Genomic DNA, 22,177 nt, shown 5'->3' with positions numbered 1-22,177 from the left:
AAAAGAAGAAGAAAAGAAAGAAAGAAAAAAGAAAGAAAGGAGCAGAGAAAGACACTCTAGAAACAGAGAGAGAAAGTGGAGAGCCATCGAGATGGAGGAGAGGGGGTAAAGGAAATTTTACAGGCATAGAGAGAGAAACAGAGACAGGGAGAGAAAAAAGAGAGTGGGAAGAGGGGCGAGAAGAGAGGAGAGGGACAAGAGAAGGAGGCGGCCGGGCAGCCGCGCGGGCGTTGGGTCGGTTCCTCCCGGGCGACATAAATCGCCCTCTCTCAGGATGGATGGGTCTGTAATTCGGAGCGCGGACCATGAAGGCCGGGACGAATGGGCCCGGGCGGCCGCTGACAGGCGACAATAGCCGGGCCCAGCCCCCCGCGGCTCCCGGTGCGGGCACGGCCGCGGCCCTCCGCAGCCCAGAGCGCGCCGGCGCTGGCGACCATATGGTTTTTGAATTTTCTTCACAATTTGTAGACAATTTGATGGATTAGGTCCCCGCGCGCGCCTCCCCGGCACAAAGGCGGCGCAGGGACCGCGGTGCGGCGGTCACCCGGGCATCTGCGCCCGCCGTGCGCACCCCCCCTCGCCCAGCCCCCGCCCGGCGCCCGGAGCCCGGGGCCGCCCGCCCAACACGCCCATGAATCCCAATGAAGCGGCCCTGGCACCTCTGGCCGCTCCCTTCTTCGCGGCCCTGGGCAGGGCCCTGCTGGGTCCCTTCGGGCTGGGGGCGGCGGCCCCGGGGCTGAGCCCACCCGAGCTGCGGCGCCCGCGGGGCGCGCAGCTAAGCAGGCGCATCGGGGCTGAGGAGAAACGGGGCCATTTATCCGCCCGTCTAGTTAAAGCGGGTTATTTGTTTGCTTCTCCGGCCTCCCCCTCCCCTCCCCTCCCCCTCCCCTCCTCCCCCTCCCTTCCCCTTCTGCCTTTTATTCTTTTGTCTCTAAATGGATTTAATGAGCCTGAAAAACATGACAATTGAATATAACCAAGAAATAAAAAATAACGAGGGAGGAAGGAAGGAGGAAAAGAAAGAGGGAAAGAAGAAAGGAGAAGGATTAATAAAATAAAGGGAAAAATCAATTCAATTCAGCAAATGTTTATTGTGCGCAGGTGGCTGGGGAAGTTGAAACGAATCAGATCCGGTTCCTGCCTTCAAGGAGTTACTACTCTAATGGGCAAGACCGGAAACACCTCGGACGCTAATAGCAGACCCTGCCCGTTGGGCAGCAAAGTGCCACTTGCAAAATGCGGAGAGATGACTTCGGGCTCCAGGATGGTGGTGGTGGCTTCACGGAGGAGGTGGCATGGAACCCAGGCCTTGAAAGACAGAAATAATTCGTTGTTTCTATAGGCTAGAAAGGAGGGCAAGCCTAAGTAAGGACTGGATAGTTGCCTGAGGGAAGGAGGGGAGAGGTGTTCCGGGAGCCTTAGGCTAAGCCCGAACCGAGGAGGACTGGAGGCGGAGAGCCTCACGCTGCATCCCGCGAAATTTGGAGATTCAAGTCACTCCTCAATCACCTCGGCTCCGCTGAATTCGATGTCTCTCCCGGGTTGCTGGTGGGCTTCTGGAGCCCCACCGACCAGGGGCACACGGTTGTTAAGGCCCGATTCCGACCAGGCGGAGCACCGCAGCTTGGGGCTCATCTTAAGGCCCCATGGTGCAGAAAGCAGTGGGAAAGTCGGCAACCGTGCGTAAGGGCTGAGGGGCTTGGACCCAGGCTAGTGACTGGAATCCAGGGAGGCCTGGGCTCTAGCCCACCGTCTCCTTTACTCTCCCAGTTCTGATAAAGGCTGACACCCGCGCGCGGTCCAGGGGCATTCAGATGGTCTTGGCCGCCTCTTGGGTACTGCAGCCAGGACCTATGATGAGAGACGGTTTGGAACACCAGGTGTCAAACCTGAGCCTTTTGGAAGGTGCCTGCTGGGCCTGTCTTGGTTCGCCTGTGCGTGGTGTGCGCGCACACGGGTGGACTCCGTGGGATCCGGGCATATGTATTGCATGTCTGTTTCTTCTTCGCGTGAGTGTGCCGTGGATCGTGTGAGGGACTGTGAGGCCCACGGCCACTCTCTGGGTCAGTTTCGTTAAGGCTCGGCCCTTCGCCGAGTTCCATCATCGCCTGGGGTTATTACCGACCTGTTCCCTCAGAAACCTGGCCTCTCTGTGGACCCACTTTCGGTTCCCGGCTGCCAGGGGAGAAGGTTAGGCTTTGTCTCTCCCTTCCGGTTGGGACCGGGGCCTCCGAGCGGCTTGCCAAGTCTCGGGATGCGGCTAGTTTCTGCTCTCTGCTGGGTACCCCTCCGCGCGCGGACCGGCCGAGCCTCAAGAGGCGTCCGGCTAGTTCTGCTTCCTCTGCTCTGGCTTCCCGGCTCAGCGGCCTAGCGGGCGGCGCAGGGTGAGGCCGGGAGGCGCAGTTCCTTATTTTACGAGGTGTCGGGCCGGTGTCAGACGCAGCTCCGATAAGTAATACTCCAGTCTGAGGGACCAGAACGTGGTAATTAATCCCAAAGACTTAAGTGTATTTTAGTTCAGGAGAAAAAAAATCACTAATTCAATCGTCCGGAAAATTGAAGTTTGATGCATGAGTCCCCCCTGAAAGGGACGGGCTGGGGCAGCACGCCTCCCCTCCGCCCCTGCCCGTCGCCGCGGGGTCCCCCTCCTCCCCACCCGTCTGAGCCGCTGGGTCCAGGAAAGTCCAGTGGCCCCGCCCTGCGCGTTCCCAACCTCCAGAACCCAGCGGCACCTGGGCTTTGCTCTCCACTCCCAACAAACGTTCCTTCTTTCTTGAGGACCAGAAAGCAGTTTGTGCCAACGATACACAAGCTCCCCAAATACATGCACTTAAGAGGGGGTATAAGGGAGCCCCAGAGATGTGAAGGGAGAAACCAGATAAGGAGCCAGTCTGGGTAAGGTCAGGGTCTGAAAGGCCTGTAGGAAAAGGAACAGGAAAACCTGAGTGAGCTGGGTGATGAGGGTCAAAGGTAGGAGGCTGCTGTTGTAAAATGGAGAAACGCAGTGGCTTCCAGGTGTGTGTGTGGGGTGGGGGGTAAAACTGGGTAACTGGGTGTTGGTGATTGGGCTGTACCGACCAGCGAGGGGTTGTGTGGAGGATGGATCCACCTAGACTGTGCCATGTGCTGGAGTGGAGGTCTGGAGCAGACTTTAACAGGCCTAAGAGCATGACCTCTGGGTGTGTCCCTAGGCCCAGGCTCCCAAAGGACAGGTTCTTGGGATTGAAGTGAAGGAAGATGAGGGCTCCTGGGCTTTAGGACATGTGCATGTGGAAGGATAGTACCCTGAAGAAAGGAGAAGTTCCATCTTAAAGTTTCCCTTGGGGTCCCACCTCTGTACTCCCAGTCTCCCAGCTGCCATCAGCAACTCGCTCTTCTCTTCCCCAGAGTTGCGAGTCCTGGGAGACATTTGGAACTGAGGGAGTGTGTTTGGTGAGAGGTGTGGGGATGAAGGAGAGTGTGTTCTGAGTGTGCCATTGAGTGTGTGCAGTTGAGAGACTGAGCATGTGCCGCTGATTGATGGAAACAGAGCATGTGCAACTAGGAGTGACTGGGTGTGTGCTGCTGCGCTCTGTGTAACTGATTGTTGCAAACTAGTGTGTGCAACTAGGTGTGACTAAATTTGTGCAATGGAGAGGAAAAGAGTAAAGCTGTCACTGGGATGGGTGTGTGACCAGTGGGTGAACAATGCTGGGGTGAGTGATGTGTGCAGGGAGCTGGTGTGAACAGATAACTGGGAGAATGCACATTGATATAGAACTAAAGCTACAGCTGGACAACACAGGAATCCTAGCCCTGAAAGGCTTGGTCAAGGCTATTCAAATTTACATGTACAATGTGGAGGGCAGAGGTGGAGAGCACCTGGCCTGAAGGAAAGGGAGCTCACAAAAGAAGTGAGCGGATGGTGGTATGGGGAACCTTCATCAGGGATGTGAGTCTACTTTGAGGACAGTTGAGTCCAGCAAATGAACACTATGAAGGTGAAGGCTGAGTCTTTGAAAACAGGTTGGGGAGGGGCTAGTATCCTTTGCTGTGCTGTTGTAATGGCTTGGCTACCCTATTTGCCCCTCCCATTCAAGTTGGTCACTAGGTTGAACCTTTGTCTCTGGAGTGGTCTGCATCAGTTTTAGGTAGCTCTCAAAGACTCAGCTTCCCCCTCCCACCCTCATTCATTCAAGGGAAGTTCCTCCTCTATGGGAGGGGGCCAGCTCCACACAAAATGGGGAGGATGCAAATGGCAATATGCACACGTGTGCATTTGGGGTGGGTGGACAATGCTGCCAGCAGGGGTGGGAGTGAATGAGTCCTGACCACTTTGGAATCTGGTGTATGATTGCATGCCGGGATCCATCGCTGTGCATTGGTGTAGGCATATGGCCCATGTGTAGTTTGCCCCATGGAGAGCTGGATGTTGCTCCTTGAGAGTGGGGTGGATGCTGTGAAGAAGGAAGATTGATTACCTGTGTGTATCTTGGGACCTCTGCAGATTTAGTTGTCACCACATGTATACAGGGTTTTGGGATGTGTTATAACCATATGTGGGTGTGGATGTGACATTTCAGTATGTGGGATACAGGCATCTCTACCCGAGTGTCTGTAACCCACTCCTCCCAAATGCAGTGGTCCAAGTCAGGAGCTCTGCAGAAAAGGGAACCCCACAATGGGCATTTCCTCTGCCAGGAAATGGGTAACTCCCCTTCCCCTTCCTTATCCTCCTCAACTTAGAGGCTGGGGTGGAGGACTAGGTAGGAAAGAGGTGACCCCTCCCATTTCCCAGAGGCTATTCAAGGTGAAGCGTCTGGGTTTCCTCGCCTGTGTCTGTGAAGGAGCCTATTGATTTGGATGCCTGAGGTCCCACACGTAGATGAAGGTTAGTCCCAGGCGAGCACACGGACACACAGCCAAGCCACAACATAGGCACACAGTGTTTCACAAACATCCCAGAAACACTGCAGAAACACACAAGGCAGGCACCCAGTTACACAGACCCACAATGTAGAAACTCAATACACACCTACAGTGACACAGACCCACAGGATGCCTGAAACACAGTGCCAATGGCATACGCAAGAATTACACATATAAACCTTTGCTGTTAAACAGATACACACCATCCTCAGCTCTACACACAATACAGGGACAGAGGCACAGGCCACAGTTACCAACAGCACACAAGGCACAGGCTTCCTGAAATTCTCTGCAAGCACAGGAGTGGGGAGGGAGCGGGCTGTTCGAGGTTGCTTTGGTGGAAATGCCTGCTGGTGTTCTGATGTTCTGAGGGAGTCCAATAGCAGAGAGGGCAGCCAGCAGCAGACAGGAGTGGTGGGGCAGGGAGGCTTTGGCTGTGTGGGGGAGCGCCCAGCCCCTGGCCCAGGAAAAATCCAAATCCCCAACCACCCCAGAAATGCAATCAAAGCCGCCTGCCGCCCACCCGCCCAGCACAATGGCTCTGGCTGGAGTCGTTATCATTTTTGTTAACTTTTTATCGACTGTTTGCTAGATGGCGTGTCAGTAAAGTGTATGATTTGAGATGAAAAATTAGGCAGATTAACCTGAGGGGAGAGCCTGATTGATTACTAAATAGGATCAATTTGAAAGTTTTAGTCCTGGCGTTTCTGCAGAGCCTCTTAATACTTCAAACTTCAATTTTACGGGCGATTGAACTAAGCATGTTTCTGACAAAATTGATATATGTATTAATTTGCTTTAACTGGTGATTAATTACTCTCCACTGAAAGAATTATATGGAGCTGTTTGCCTGCGATTTGCATATTAATCAAATTCTAGTTGATAATTCCGCCGGTGGGGGGGTCGGGGCAGGGCGGGGCACAAGGGTGTGAAGGGGTGTTTGCGTGTGTGCTGGTGCCGGTGTGCCGGTGTGTGTGGGGGGGCTATCTACCCCCCCTCCTTTGCTCGCTCCCTGCTTAGCTGCCAGTTTAGTGCATTAAAACCAAAGATGCAGAACGAGTTTGCCCGGCTATTTGGCGGGAGCAGAAATTGCCTGTCCGGTTTTATGATCTGCTCAGCCTGAGCAGCCGGGTCCTTAATGTCCCCTGTCAAAGTGTCCGCGATTTAAAGGGAAAACGGCCCCCGTTTTAGCGCAGCACCAAGCTGACAAGGGACGAGACAGGGGGAGCACCCCCTTAAATAACTCCCCCCCAACAACCATCATGGTTTCCAGGTGGCCCCCAGCTCTAGGGACCCTCAGAAACTGATCCATGTCCTTGGAGCAGTACAGCTTCTGGGACACTCAAGCTATGAAGCCCCCCATCACTCACATACATGAGGGCACACGCAGGCACAGCAGAGTCCCCAAGACACTGACACTTGAACTGATGGGCAGGAAGCCACCATCTCAGACGCAGACACCGCTACCCAAGTACACTCCTGTTCATACAAACCCCTGCTCTCAGGCCTGTCTGTAGACACACTCAGCTACTCACATGCACATCCGAATGCACAGAACCACACACAGGCAGGGAGCACACATAGCCACCCAAGTCACGTTCACCCGGCCTCTCAGGCACACGTGGTCACACATTCTCAGATACACGCACATTTTCAGATTCACAGGAGAACTTGTCCACCCACACATTGAGGCATGGAGTCCCCTCATACAGGAGTCTCACGGAACATACCCCCCCAGGCACCAGCCCACACCCTCCCGGGCACATTTCACCCCCTTACCTCCCCTAGCCCGGCCTGACTTCTTAAGCTAAAGGGGGTGGTGGCACCACCAAATCAACTTTTCCCATCTCCGATTCAAAGGGTAGGAGTGTAATTAAAACCAGATAATTAATGAGACAATATTCCTCCAGCTACATCTTTAATGAACAAACCCCTTCAGGGCAGCCTCTTCTTCTAGGCTCATTAAAGAGAAGAAAGTTGGGCGGCTCGCGGACTTCCCAGCGCGTTAATAACGAACTCGGGGTGGGTGCCTCGGCCCAGAGCGCGGGAGCCACAGCCGCACTCTCGGTCCCTAGCCCTTCTAACTTTGTCCCTTTGTCCGACCTACCCCCTTCACCATCCTGGTTCGGTCGTCTCCAGCCTCCCCCAGGGGTTCCCAAAGCCTCAACTCAATGACCCCTGGCTCCGCCTGCACTTTCACTGGCTAGCGGTGCGCTCAGACAGGACCAGGGGTCGAGCATCCGAATCCCCCCCTCCCCACGCGCCGCCGCCCCTCTGCCGCGGTTGATCGTCTGGTTGGCTCTGTGAAAGGGAAACGGAAGAAAGTTAGAGGCCCAAGTCTCTTCTCTGAACTGAGTGCCCTAGCTGGGTGGCCTATGATTGGCATTCGAGTAGTCGCCCTGGGAAGCGGTGGGCTGGGGAGGAAGGGAAAAAAGAGATCAGCTCGTTTTTTTCCCACGCGCGTCCTTGAGCACCCACAGGAATGCGCGCTAGCAACCACGTGCACGTGCATTCGCGTGTACGCGAGCGAGCACACATGGAGACGTGCACTTGTTCGTCCTTACACGCGCATGGTCGGAGGTGCCTGGGGCAGCTGGGAAAGACAGGCCTGGGCCTTTCCCCCGCCGCCTGAGGTCGTCCTTGCTTCAGACTCTAGGATGGGAACCTTTTCACATCTATTGGATGTCCACTCCGGAGCGGACAACACAGTGGGAGAGTCTGGAAGTCCGCAGTGTACTGGGGAGCAAGGCCCAGGGAACCCAAGTCAGACCCGCGCTGCGGCGGTAGCTCTGGCGGCTGCTCTGGCGGCCGCGCCTGCGTTCGCCTGTGCCGGCTTTTAGGGATGAGTTATGTGGCAACGAGCGAAGTAAATCTGCATGCGCAAAAGATGCTAATTACTCTTAATAGCCTACCCAGACGCCCCGAGACTGGAAACCCAGAAACGTAAATCTGCTCCCGATAAATATTTTTAATTGTGAAATTTCCTAGAAAGAGGAAGGCTTTGGGTGCGCGGTCCAAGGCATTCAGCTTTGAAGGGAGGGAATCAGCCCCCACCCCAGAAGCAGGGTCCGGAGTCAGGGCCCCGCGCGGGGGCGCCGCAAGCGGGCCGAGCGACCTGAATCGGGCTGGCCGGCACTGGGTAAAGTTAGTGATGTATCGCATTAATTACCAGTGTGAGCTGCAAATGGTTCGAGGCCCAGGGAAAATTAATGGGAATCCAAATTCTAATTATGTAGCTGTTGTTAAAGAGTTTAACTAGATAGTCACGGAGAAAATTGGATTATGCACAGAAAATATGCAGCCCGCGTGTGCGGCCGGGAAGCGGTCAGGGGACTCGCAGCCAGGCTGTCTTCTGCCCTGGAGGACGCTTCTCCTCTGCCAGGAAGGAGAGGATCTGCCTCCGCCCCAGCGTGTAAAGATCCCGGGGTGTGCCTATGGCAGCCGCAGAGCGGTCTTAGCCCCAGAATAGACATGGAAGGTTGTGGAGGCGAGTGCTTGGGTGCGGGGCTTGTCTGGAGGTGCAGGCCTCCTGGGTTCCTGGGTTTGGGTAAGCGTTTATGCCCATTTCTCAGACTGTAGATCATTGCTCTGGGTCTCGGTTAATCCATCCTATACTACTTCTGATGTTCACATAATTGCAACTGGGCGCTGTGGGTTTATATTTTCCCCACTCTCGGTTTAAGAAAATAGCCACCAAACGGAAGCCCAATTACACCCGAAGCCTCGTCATTCACTTTATTAAAGACCCTGGATATGTTTCCATTTTCTCAGGAAATGAGGTCTGATCAAGCAGCACTAATACCTCCGGCCTCGGGGAGCGGGCGAGAACTCCCAGGGGGCGGTCTCCATTCCCCAGGAGTCCGGGAGGTAGTGCCAAAGCTGCAAAACGGGCGGGGCACCTCGAGGCAACAGATATCTAACCATTCACTTCTCCCATTTCCTCTCAGAACCTTATAGTCGTTGCTACCAGTGCCATTCACTCAAGGGCGTGCTGGGTTCCCAGCTCCGACACACTGGCGCGAGTGGGGGCGGACTGGAGGGCTGGAGGAATTTGCCGTCCCTAATGGAGACCTAGAGTCCTTTCAAGTTCGACCTTCTGGCTTCTCTGGTGCTTGGCACACACCCCTCCCGCCTCAAGCTGTTGCTAAGGCCGCTGGAGACCGTCTGGGACAAAACTTCCAGGGTCCCAGTTGCCGCCCCCTCCAGTTCTTACTCCATATTTCTACCTCCCCTTCAGTGAGAACACACTCTGTCCCCGCCACACTCTATTTTTGAGGGAAATCTGCAGCGTCCCGGTCTCACAAGAAGCTCCAGTTCCGTAGGCCTAACCCAGCGCCGCCGCCGGCTGGTGGGATCGGTTTCCTAGACTACCCCGGGCGGTTAACACCCGGCGGACCGCACCACCACTCCTTCTCTCAGGGCTTCCCTTCCCTCCTCACAGACCCGGACTGAACTCAGGGGTGAGGTGGAATGGAGAGGGGTAGGCCAAGTCTAGACATAGGAGACGGAGAGGAGCTAGAGAGAGTACCCCACAAGTTTGGGGCATCAGGGTCTCTCCAGCTTGCAAGTGGTGAGGAGAAGCCAAGTTAGTGCCCAGGGGATCTGTACAGGAAAGGCCTCATACAGAGAAGGGCCCGCGGCTTGGGGATGTCCCACAGGCACTAATGGAGGGAATAATTCTGACCTGGAACGAATCTGAGACACGTTTAGAGCCCCTTTCCCCTTTCCTCCGCGGGGTGAGGGGTGGGGGGTTCCTCAAAGCCAGGGCAAATTCCCCAGCGTCAGGAGATAACCGTGAGGGTGTCCAAGGGAGCGCTGGAAAGAGTCAGAGATCCACCCCTTCGCCAGTACCAAGGGTGGTCGGGCAAGCCCAGAGCAGGTGCCCACACACTGACCACAGATTCTGGGAGAAAAGCAGGTTGACGTGCTCTTCAGAATTTTAATTCCAGTCCAAATTCGGACTCTAAGATTTCGAATTTTTCTCCTAGCTCTCCACAACGGAATCCATAAATTCAGAGAGACAGGTGGACCGATGACACACTGAGACCAAGATCCCCACTGAGCTCCACGGACATCCATCTTCTATCTCTGGCAGCAGCGTGCCTTTAGCTCCCTTTTTACCTTGCCCTTTCCAAGCCTCTAAAGAACGATGGCTGCTTCATAGCCCAGTGTACCGCGGCCTCTGTTTAGGTGAGGAGGATCCTTAACCCTGGCTCCTTGTTCTTCTAGCTCCTCGGGATCTCCAAGTCAGTCTCTCCACACCCGCCCGCCTCTTCAAAAAAAAAAAAAAAAACAAAAACAAAAAACAAAAAACACAAAAAAACCCTGCGCTTCTCAGTGACGCGGGCTTTGAGCGCCACCAAGCGGCATCTGTGGCGATGTTCAAGAGCAGCACACGCCCTTTCAGCTACCCTTTTCCTTACCCTCTTGAAACTCCAATACCCACCCGATTGCGGTGCCACTCTTTAATAAAAAGCCCTGACGTGAACACGCTTCACCTCCACTTCCTTGCACAGAGCCTTTAGGACGGACTACAAGAAGGAATACCATGGGTCGGCTGGGGGTTCTTGGAATCCGCAGACCCAGGGACTCACTTTCAGGGTTGGGTATTGGGTAGAGCTGAGGAAGGGGCCACTCTATGTCTCTTGTGGCGGGGAGAGAAAAAGAAAAGAGAAAAAAGTGCTGTCTCAAAAGGCCAACCTTCTGGTTGAGCTCCCAAAGGGGAAGTTTAAAGTCCCTAGTCATCCTTATTCCTACCCTGATCTGATCCCTTCGGGATTCTCACTGACACTAGGAGAAAAGATCACAACTCCTTCCCGCTCGAAAAATCCGGATCCTCGCACCCGCCTCCACGCGGGAAAGGTGAGGCAAGAGCACCCTCTGCTGCCTATGATTTGGAACTGCTTGGGCCGCCGCTCTGGAGGGCTGCGGAAATTCCAGAACTGACCTCCTGGTGATCTTAGCCATGCCTCTGCCTTCAGAAAGGAAGTTCCTTTCACAAACAGGGAGAAGGGGTTTCACATAAGGAAGGGATGACTCAATGCTACTGAGTTCCACTCCTTGGGCTAGTTCTGCACCAATCTTACCTGGCTCCTTCCTGCTGCTGGGCCAACTGTCCCTCAACTGGAAGGTTAGTTTCTTCCTATATACCACTTGTGTATGCATATACCAAAACATTACTTTGAACACCATAAATACATAGTTTTTATTTTACAATTAAGAAATAAAATAATCCAGGCATAGTAGTACATATCTGTAATCCCAACCACCTGGGAGGCTGAGGCAGGACAATTGCAAATTCGAGGGCAGTCTTGGCAATTTAGAGAGACCCTTAGCACAGAAATGTCAGGAGCTGGGAGGGGAGCATCTGGCTCCTTATTTTCCCCTTTACCAATCTATGCACACCAATCCTGAAGAACCACAAAACCTATCCCTTCCTTCCCCACCTTCCTCCCGGCAAGGTTTATACATGAGGGAATGCAGTCTGCGTTTGGGGATTAGAGATCCTGGGTTTAAGCCAGTGGGGCTTTGGGCAAGTCACTTTATTTCTAAGGCTCCATTTCTTACTCTGTGAGTTGGGGACAATGATCCCTGTCCCAGAGGGTTGCACTGAGGACTAGATGAGCTAAGGTCCCCATAAGGTGCTTTACAAAAGACACATTTTAGTACCAGTGCTAGCTACCATTCAAGATCAGTGCCACAGATAGGGGTGTTGGTAAGTCCAGGAAAATTTCCCCTAGGCCTGAGCAGTGAGCTCTGGAGACTGAGGAGGGCAGTTCCCAGATGGGAGACCAGGTAGGGGTTGTCACCTCCTTCAGTGATTCCCCTCCTTGTGTGCATGTGTAGGCATCTTCTTCATAGCTCCCTACGCCTCCACACTACTTCTCTCCTCTCTCACCAAAAAACTCTTAACTGATCTGTATGGGAAAACGAAAGGGAAATAACCTTGCCAATTACTGCCCATCCACCACCATGAGGGAGTTGGGCTTACCTAATGTCAGTTTCAGACATTAAGGAAGTGACTGTACATCAAATTCTAGGGAACCTGTTAAAAATTCACAAACTGTGCCCTGGAACATGGTCTCCAGGCAATTGGGGCCCCTCTGTCCCCAAGGATGGGTCACCTGCCCTGGAATATCTAGTGGTGATCATAAGCAGCAGTGAGGTCCTTTGGGAAAGTCCTCCCCAAGATGCCCTATCTCTGTTCTCCCCCCGCCCCCAGGGCAGAGGCTGAGGTTGGGCTAGGAATAGGTGAGCTGGGCAGACTATGGAGAAACAATATTCAAGGACATTGATTTAAAACGATAGGAGTCAGGTCTAACAGAGCAGGGCTTAAGGTGTGCATAGGGAAGTGTTACATGGGTCTCACTCACTCTAGCCATTACTTAATCTTGGTAAACCACAATTTCTTCATCTATACAGTGGGAACAATACTGCTCCATCTCTGTAGTGGGGATGAGGAGCTACTATTTCCAGAGATAAGGTTATATTTTTACAAATATATAGATACATGCCTATGTGTGTAGAAACAAGAACAATACACATCTTGTTCTGGAATTTCCTTATTTTATTTAATAAAGTATCTTGGATATCGTTCCATACTGATAGTCCATGATGGTACCTTATAAACTGCAAAGCTGTGGAAACTGTAGTAGAATTAAATAACTGAGACAAAACACCCCTCCTTGGGGAGGGCTGAAAAGCTGTTCCCCATTGGGATGTAGTGTTTGTATTGACAGGTTGGAGGAAAGGCAGGTCAGTGGGTATGTTCAGGTGCTTTGAATCCAGGACTTTGCACATGCTAGGCTAGTACTATTACCACTGAGCTACATTCCTAACTTAGTTTTTCTGATTTTTAATAACATGTACATTGGAGTAGAAACACATGGACACGGTTATGAATCTTTGGCCCCTACAGAGCCCCTTCAGAAACTGCCCAGGAGTCTGCTTGCTTGACTTCTGGTCTTAGAGACACACTCAGCATTTGGAGGGGAAGAACTGTGTTCCTCTTGGTAGCACAAAGGATATGATAAGGAATATCCAGGCTGCTGTAACAAAGAGGCCCCCCAAATACAGAAGCTACCTGGGATAGGCATTTCTTCTCCCTCACATAACAATACAGAGTGTAGCTCACTGTTCTATGTGCCATTATAATTAAGAGTACTCTTAGTTTGGCTCAGAAACCAAATTTCCTGGGTTCAAAACCTGCCCTTGGTGACCTTACAGAAATTATTCAATCTCTCTGTGTCTTACATTCCTTTTCTGTAAAGTTGGGATGATGACAATATCTACCTCAGGATTGTCGTGAGAATTAAATGAGATTAAATCCCTCCAAAAATATTTATTGAGCATCTACTCTAATCAGTATAGTCAGTCACTGTTAGAGGCTTATGGTAGACTCAAATTGGCTGCTCTAGCTCCTGCCATCCCGTCTTCTCCAAGTCAGTGGGAAAAAGAAAAGAGAAAAGAAGCACACACTCATTTCTTCTAAGATCACAACCTAGAAGTAATATCCATCTGACCTCTGCCTAGCCATCAATCAGAAATTAGTTGCATAACCTCATATGAGCTAAAAAGAAGGCTGGGAAATATAATCGTTTGCCACATGACCATGTGCCTGGCTAACAGATATGCTACAGAAAGAAGTAGGGGGGAGTAGATATTGATAGAAGACTCTGAGTTTCTTCTCTCTTCCTGGAGGCAGCCACTTCTTTCTCCACAAACATCTCCTGAGGAGGACAGGGAGCAGGAGAAAGAAAGCAATAAAAGGCTCATTTAAGAAGAAAGGGTCTTGAGACAGGGATAAGACCTGGATAAAAAAAGACCTAGGGCTACTAGGTTATGGCTAGGATCTGGGGCTAGGGAGAGGTCTTGAGTGTGATGGACCATTTTATGCATTTGTATATTCTTGTTTATTTCTTCCTTCTTCTCTTGCATTCCAGGGCAAGGTCTATGGACTTCTGTGCTGAGAGAAAGGATGCATTATTTTTTTGTCCTGGCCTAAACCCAAGAGGATGAAGGCTCAGAGCAACTCTAGGGAGCCCCAGGCAGGTAGAGTGGAGCAAGTCTCAAGCAACATGTTCTGAGATTCCCCGGTTCCGGGGAGAAGCAACTGACAGGGATGCCCCTCTGAGCCAGCTGCCACCCTCTCTGCCCAGGTAAGTGGAGGGTGGTGCAAAGGTGCATGGAAGATGAATGGATGTGAGAACTTGAGGCACAGGGATAGTGGTGCTGACACTGACAACTGGGACCTAGCCACACCATCCCCTTACCCTGTTGTCCAGTTGTGTTTATCCCATAGCAGTGAGCTCACAAGCACCTCTGAACCCAGCATTCTTTTATTTTTTATTTTTTTTGGAGGGGGGTTACCAGGATTGAACCCAGAAATGCTCTACCACTGTGCCACACCCCCAACCCATTTTATTTTTTGAGACAGGGTCTAAGTTGCTTAGTGACTTGTTAATTTGCTGGGGTTGGTTTGGAACTTGCAATCCTCCTGCCGCAGCCTCTCGAGGATTATAGGTATGCACCACTGTGTCCAGCTGGATCCGACTTTCTTAACCCAGTGCCCAGAATCCCATGCAACTGGGAGCAGAGTTGGGTGAAAATGTGCTGAAGCATGTTTTCCTGATGCCACGGTGTAGTTTTGATCAGGTTTCTAGAGTCTATGATCCAACAGAGGTCAACAATATCGTCTCCCTTCTCTTCTTCTACTCTGCTGTGAAGGAACCACCTTCGCATTTGGTTTTTAAACTCCTGCGACTACATATAGATGTGTTTGTACAAGATAAGCTTGAAGGTGAGCTGGGATTCCTGACTTCTTGCTCCTCACAGGACAATTGTCAGGTGTGGCTAAGGCAGGGTGGAAGCCTTACGGCCAGAGAAAGGAGCTGTCATCAAGCAGGAGGAGAGAGAGGCTGGGAACTCAGGCCATCACCAGCAGGAGGCTCCACTGAAGAAAAGAGGGGGCCATGGGCCATCGGAGTTTTTTTTTTCTTTTTTCTTTTTTTTTCTCTCTCTTTTCTGTGGACCTCAGACAGAGAGGAATGTCAGAATGAGGGAAAAGTGGAGGACTTGGCTTATTCCTTGGAAGGTTAAGGAGAGATCCAGGTTGCTTCTCAGCTTCAACCTTCTACAAATCTGGCTTCCACATGATAGCAAACTTCAGAAAGCTTTCAAGACTTATCTGTTGATTGAATGGTTGAATAAATAATGCAAAGTGGCTACTTATGGGCACAGCCATGTTAATTAAAGAGAGAGGGAGAGATACACTTTGTAAATCACTTGAAACTGTTTGGGCTGATGTCTTGGTCACTTCAATGAGCAGTCACACTGTGTACGGAGCCCATTACATGTGATCATCTGTCCCCAGAACAAACTGGAGATGTGGGTGTTAGACATTTTTTGATGCTCATTGTACAGATGGGGGCATAAGGTTGGGAGGTGGAAGGCATTTGATCAGGGCCATGGTTTGTGGGAGGACAATCAGAATTGGACCTGCTCTATGAGCCTGGGAGCAATGCCCCGGTCTCTTTACTGGAGGGCTCCTGGGGACGTGTACTCCTCTGTGGGCTGTAGGGCTTTAGAGTTGCAACCTTTCCTTTAAGTGTCCCTTCTCTCCTCCCAGGTGAGTGGTGTTGCAAATTTGCTAGCTTCTTGCAACTCAAGGATGTGGTCAGAGACCACCAGCAGCATCAGCAGCACCTGGAAGCCAGTTAGGAAAGCAGAGTCCAGTCCCCACCCAGAGCTGCTGAGTTGTCGCTGTCTTAAGATCTCCCCAGAGGTTTACACTCACATAGGTGAGTGCTAGACCTATTTCCTGTGCCCACAGGAAGGGAAGTCTGGCTAATCTTATTCACAGGAAGCATCTTGCTCAGGGTGCTGGGGTGGGGTGCCTGTTTCAAGACCAGCAGTCTCTCTGGTCCTAATCAGATATCCTAGGGTTTCTGCCTTTCAATCTTCCCTTCTCTTCTGCCCAGAAAGCCAGATCCTCTGCCCTCCCCAACCCCTGCCTTACTACTTTTTTAAATGCATTTTTAATTTTAGAATAGTTTTAAATGTACAGAAAAGTTGCAAAGACAGCACAGAGAGCTCCCACATACCTGCCATACATTGTCCTCTATTGGTGATGTCACATGGCTATCGATACATTACTGTCAACTAAACTCCTTATTATTTATTTATTTATACCAGGGATTGAACCCAAGAGTGCTTAACCTCTAAACCATACCCCCAGCCCTTGTATATATTTTATTTAGAGACGGGGGTCTCCCTAAGTTGCTGAGGCTGGCCTTGAACTCATGATCCTCCTGTCTCAGCCTCCAAGCAGCTGGGGTTACAGGCATGCACCACTACACCTGGATGAACTCCCACTTTATGGAGATTCCATTAGCTTTCCCACTAACATCCTTCTTCTATTTTAGGATCCCAGCCAGTATATCATATTACATTTAGTTATCACATCTTTGTCTCTTTGTGACAGTCTCTTAGATTTTTCTTGTCTTTTTATTCACTTAACAGTCGAGTGGAATATGTCAGGTAGTTTGTAGAATATCCCTTATCTGGATTTACCTTATGACTTTCTTGTGGTTCAACTGGGTTATAGGTTTGAGGTGAAGTATGCTTCTCAAATACATCACATGGGGGTGACATCTCAGGTGCAAGCATACTATGTGACTCACATTGGTGATATTAAAGTTGATCACCAGGCTGGGGTCCTGCCTTACTTTTAACCTTTTCCTTCTCCTTTCCCCAAGTCCCTATAGTTTCCTTCCTACTATATTTGTTGATTGTTTTAGTAGTTAATAGTATGTTTGCATTGCAGTACCCCCCATGCATTTGTCCCCATGCCTCTGAGGCTGCTGCTGAGTTGCCCTAACTACTGGTCAGCAGCCAGCATGTTGTTGGAATGCATCCTCTGCCAACAGAAGCACAGGTGCAGTCACCTGTCTCTTGCAGACTTGAAACCTAAAAACTACAGGGAGGTTGCCCATCAGGGCCTGGAGGCAAATAGAATATTGGGCCTTGGACAAGTCAAGGTGCACTGAGGATGATTTAGGAAAGTGTATTCTTTTTCAGTTGGTTAGTATTCAATTAAAAACTGATGGTGGAGGGTGTGCTGGGCTGTAGCTCAGTGGTAAAACACTTTCCTAGAATGCAGGAGGCCCTGGGTTCCATCCTGGATAATACACACACACAAACACACACACACACAAAAGAAAAGGAAAAGGAAAACAAAGAAAGAAAATGGAAAAAGACAAAGTGATCAGGAATAGGACTGTGCTGAATGTGTGAGGGAGGGAGAAGGGGGAACTCAGTGTTGGGCAGTATGCATGTGCTTCTACTTTCACACAAGCCACTCATAGTTCTGTTCTGTTTTCTGCAGTAGTGGGTATTGAACTAGGGCCTCATGAATGCTGGGCAGGTGCTCTATTACTTACCTACATCCTCAGCCCTTTTTAATTTTTATTTTGAGACAGGGTCTCACTAGGTTACCCAGGTGGGCCTTGAATTGGCGATCCTCCTGCTGGGTTTATAGGCTAGCTCCACTGATCCTGGTCATATTTTTGTTTTAGAATAGCAGTGCTGAATTGAAACATCCATCTTGAGCCTTCAATCTGCCTGTGCTCCGTGAGGATCTCCACCATGGATCTAGGGCTGACTTTTGCCAAGTAATCAGGGAAGAAAGAGAAGTAAAAGAGAAAATGCAGGGGCTTAACAAGCAAACTTGATGCTCTGGAAAGAAAACTCTGGCCTCTGGGTGGAACCGATGTCATTAGAGTCCTGAGGGCTGAAGTGGGAGAGGTGTGAACCTGGTTCACCTTCTGCAGCCCTGCCTACCAATCCTAGAGAAGTCTTAGAATTATGTTCTAGAATTCTCCATTCAGTGTCAAGTCAGCATGGCTCCAGGATTGTCCTGAGATGGTGAAATATTGGTGCTCATTCTTCCTGAAAGGACAAGTTATGCTCACCAATCATGTATGTGTCTGCCTTTGGGATGTTCTACAGAATTTTTTGGTACCTACCACAGGATACATAATAGGTCCAGATAATAAGTCACTGGTCAGTTTTCCCTCAGGGATGGCTGTGGGTAGTGGGTTGTGGGGAAGGGAGGGATATTCAGATGCATTCCCATGAATTCTGGTTGTTCACATGACAGCCATTGTGGAAGAATGTTCTCAGCACTTAACTAAGAACCGGCCCTTCCATCCAGTTGAACATGCCCTTGAGCCACACATTTCAAATGGGTGTGGGGAGATGCTTCTTGAAGCTCTTTGCGAATACTGTAGTTATCTCTGTTCAGTGGCAGGGAATGGAAATCTGCCCAAGATAGCCTAATGTGATAAAGCTACAGGGGATTCCTCTGGGACCCTTTCCTGGAGGTGGCCGCACAGACATGGCTGGTTGTACCAGATAGATATAGACTCAGACTGGGCTTGCCAAAGCCTTTCTTCTGGGCCTTTGGACTAGGACTACAGAATGGTCAGGACATCTCTGTGGCCACTTGAATTTGTACACTCTGGAGCTATGAATAATAATGTTCAGCTTCATGCTCATGGAGAATTGAAGGAAATAGTCTCAATTAAGGTGCCTGATGGGAGAAAATCCTTACCAAATGCACCTCAGATAGAGCACTAATTTCCAGGATATATAAAAAACTCAAAAAAACTTAACACCAAAAAAACCCAAATAACCCAATCAATAAATGAGCTAAGGAACTGAACAGACACTTCATAGAAGAAGAAATACAATTGATCAACAAACATATGAAAAAATATTCATCATCTCTTGTGATAGAGAAATGCAAATCAAAACTATTCTAAGATTTCATCTCACTCCAGTCAGAATGGCAATTATCAAGAATACAAGCGATAAGTGTTGGCGAGGATGTGGGGAAAAGGCACACTCATACATTGCTGGTGGGACTGCAGATTGGTGCAACCACTGTGGAAAGCAGTATGGAGATTCCTCAGAAAACTTGGAATGGAACTACCATTTGACCCAGCTATCCCAATCCTCGGTTTAGACCCACAAGACTTCAAATCAGCATATTATAGTGATGCAGCCACATCAATGTTTATAGCAGCCCAATTCACAATAGCTAAACTATGGAACCAACCTAGATGCCCTCGACAAATGAATGGATAAAGAAAATGTGGCACATATACACAATGGAATATTACTCAGCCTTAAAGAAGAATGAAATTATGGCATTTGCAGGTAAATGGATGGCACTAGAGAATATCATGCTAAGTGAAATAAGCCAATCAAAAAAAAAAAAAAACAAACAAACAAAAAACAAAGACTGAATATTTTCTCTGATAAGCAGATGCTGATCCATAGTGGGGAGTGGGTAGGGAAGAAAGAAGGAACTTTGGATTATTAAAGGGGAGTGAAGGGAGAGGTGGGGTGATGGGGATGGGAAGGATGGTCAAATGAAACAGACATTTTTACCCTATATACATGTATGATTACACTACTGGTGTGACTCAGCACCACATTCAGCCAGAGGAATAAGTTATGCTCCATTTGTGTACAATGTGTGAAAATGCATTCTACTGTCATGTATAACCAATTAGAACAAATAAAAAAAAATTTAAAGTGCAAAAACAAAAAAACAAAAGATTCCTGAGACCATGAGATCTAGAGCAAGAAGGACTGCCTGGCTTCTCTGTGATCCTAGGCCTGGATGTGAAACTTGTTCCAGGTTCTGGGAGACACTTGTGTCCCTCTGATGACTAGTGTTTCATCTAAGTTAGCTTGGACAGGTTTCTGTCAGTTGTACCTAAAGAGGTCTAAGACAGGTTATATTGTAGGGGATTGGAAAATGTCCCAGAAAGGAAGGACAGGAAGAGTACTTGGGCTCAGGAATTGGGAATATTTTATGTGTCTCCCTTTCTCTTTGAATATGCCAGATGGTTCTTTTCTCACTTCTGTTGATTTCAGTAGACCAGTTTTCCTCTTCTTTTTTTCCCCATTAATGATTCCACACAACCAAATGGTTTCTCTGAATGTATGCAGTGTTTAGTTCCAGCTATTGGATTCCAATCTCTACTTCTTAGCTTGGCTCATCCTATGTCTTAGTCTCCTTGGGTCAGGTATCCACTCCTGCTCACACTGGGAAGGAACAAAAGAGACTCGCACAGAGCATTGATCAGGACACATGTTTTATTTTTATTTTTTGGTACTGGGGATTTAACCAAGAGACACTATCACTGAGCTTCATCTCCAGCCTTTTTTTTGAAACAGGGTCTAGCTAAGTTGCTTAGGGCCTTGCTATGTTGCTGAGGCTGGCCTTAAACCCAAGTTGCTAGGATTATAGGTGTGCACCAGGCACCCCACTGGACCCATGTTTAAAAGAAGAAGCAGAAGTCAAACTGATCTTAGGGGAAAAGCAGAAATGGCTTAGCTCATGTTGCTGATATGAGTAGAGTGGAGAGGGTTTCAAGAACAACTGGATTCAGATATGCCAACAAAGTCACTGGGGCTCTCTTTCTCTGTGTTGGCCTCATCCCCTTCTGTTGGAGCTTTAGATGGGAGATGGAGATGGGGGAGATGGACAACTCTAATATTATATCACCCCAAATAGTGATTTGGGGTAAAGAAAGGCTCTTTGTCTCCTGTTACTTAACTGTAAAATCCCAGTTAAGGAGCTCATCAAGCTGGTTTGAGTTAAACACCCTTCCCTGGGCTGGTCACTATAGCCATAGGATGCTGTCGTTGGCAGTTCCTTACTACTAACATTGGGGTACAGGGAGCTTTTTTAAAGAATAGAGCTGGTTAGGAGGTGCTGGTTCACTGTGCCAGGACACCCCTTTCAGGAGTTTGGGATGTAGCAGATAAACTAGCAGGGAAGTTGGCAGAGAAAGGTGGCAGTCATAGCTCCAAATCCTTTTCTGTGGTCCCCAGCAGCTCTCACTCAGAGGTTGTCTTTGCAGGTCTGAATCATCCCACCAGCAGTCCTTTGGCCTCCACCATGTTCCTTTTTCCTTGGAGCCTTAGTCTCCTGCTATGACTCATTCTCCCTGGACTCAGCAGACTGGCTCCTGGAGGCCAACTTCCATTCTTGGGGAGGATTCTTGATGCTGGGCTCTAAGTAAGATCCTGTAACTCTCCCCTGATGGGTTGGCACTGCCCCTTGGGACTGGACACTGGCTTATAGGGGCTGCTGAGGCCAGAGGTCAGTTTATGCAGGCAATGATCTGTACTTGGTGCAGAATTACTGGCCCCAGCATGAGGCCTGGAAGATTCCAAGCAGAGCTGGCTTCTGTCCCATGCGGGTCTTAAGAGTAGCCCTTCTTATAGCAATTATAAACTCCTATCTGTGTTGACTTCTGTCATCCCCAAGTCTTAAGCAGAGTTTTGTCAAATGCTAACAATAATAGAGAGATGTTCAAGGTCAGAGGCCTGCAGGCAAACCCTGCCTTCAAAATTGAGACATGGGGAGACACCAGGATTACTTCATAGCTCCAGTTGTCTCTCAAACAAGTCTGTTCAGACATCTTCAAATATGCATTTTTGCAGTTCTCCCTGCCTGAGTGTTGACACGTGGGCTGGTTTTCCTAGGGCTGAGTGCTACCCTGCTGCTCTGTGTGGACCCCCCTCCCCATACTCAGAGGCCCAGGATTGCCCACAGGCAGGAGGGAGCTGGAGGAGCATTCCAGCCTCTTAGTCAGTGCCTCTGCTGTTTGCAGAATCCCCCAGCACAAAGCACTTGAAATGTGTGGACAAATCTGTCCAGTCTTTCAAAATACATTATTCTTATGTTTGAGGACAGAGGAAGGACTATCTTCCCTCGCCTGCCACCCTCACTTCCTGTTCCCCACCTTTCAACTCTGCCTGGGAAGATTCTGAGAGTAGCCAGGGAGGTTGAAGCTTGAGGACCACAACAGAGGCAGAGACTGGGGAAGGACCTTGACCCCTGTCTCACTGGGCAGCCTGGGCTATCTGCCCTTGGGACCCATTGCCCTACAAAGGAGTGAGCAGGCATCTAGTGAGGACTAATAAGTGCCAAGGCTGGACACACACTTGTGTTAATTAAGTAACTGCATTTTGACAATCTATTTTGATAAATATTTAAACCTATAGAAAAGTTAAAAAAAAAGAAGTATAATAAACTCCCAAAAGCTTTTCACTGAGAACAAACATTTTGCTACATTTGCTTTAGTCTCTCTTTGCTTACACACACGAACACCAAAACATGTGCACATATAATGTAATTACCTTAGGGTTTTTTTGAGTGTGTGCATGATATATTTGAGGATAAGTT

At 49.7% G+C, this 22,177-nt stretch overlaps 1 long non-coding RNA gene across 2 annotated transcripts; it reads left to right on the top strand.

The window, feature by feature from the left end:
• The first annotated feature begins 1,223 nt into the window (after positions 1-1,223).
• On the top strand, positions 1,224-17,945 carry LOC124984393 (uncharacterized). 2 transcript variants are annotated; one of them, XR_007108661.1, is made up of 4 exons: positions 1,224-1,365; positions 9,897-10,098; positions 13,851-14,066; positions 17,484-17,945. It is a non-coding gene; the product is annotated as an uncharacterized LOC124984393 (long non-coding RNA). The 2 variants fall into 2 exon arrangements; XR_007108662.1 differs by lacking the exon at positions 1,224-1,365 and adding an exon at positions 1,911-2,063.
• Positions 17,946-22,177: the final 4,232 nt, after the last annotated feature.

The sequence above is a fragment of the Sciurus carolinensis genome, chromosome 5 (assembly GCF_902686445.1).
Source record: "Sciurus carolinensis chromosome 5, mSciCar1.2, whole genome shotgun sequence".
Classification (NCBI taxonomy): domain Eukaryota; kingdom Metazoa; phylum Chordata; class Mammalia; order Rodentia; family Sciuridae; genus Sciurus; species Sciurus carolinensis.
Note: the sequence above shows the minus strand (reverse complement) of the source record. Positions and strands in the feature narration are given on the sequence as shown.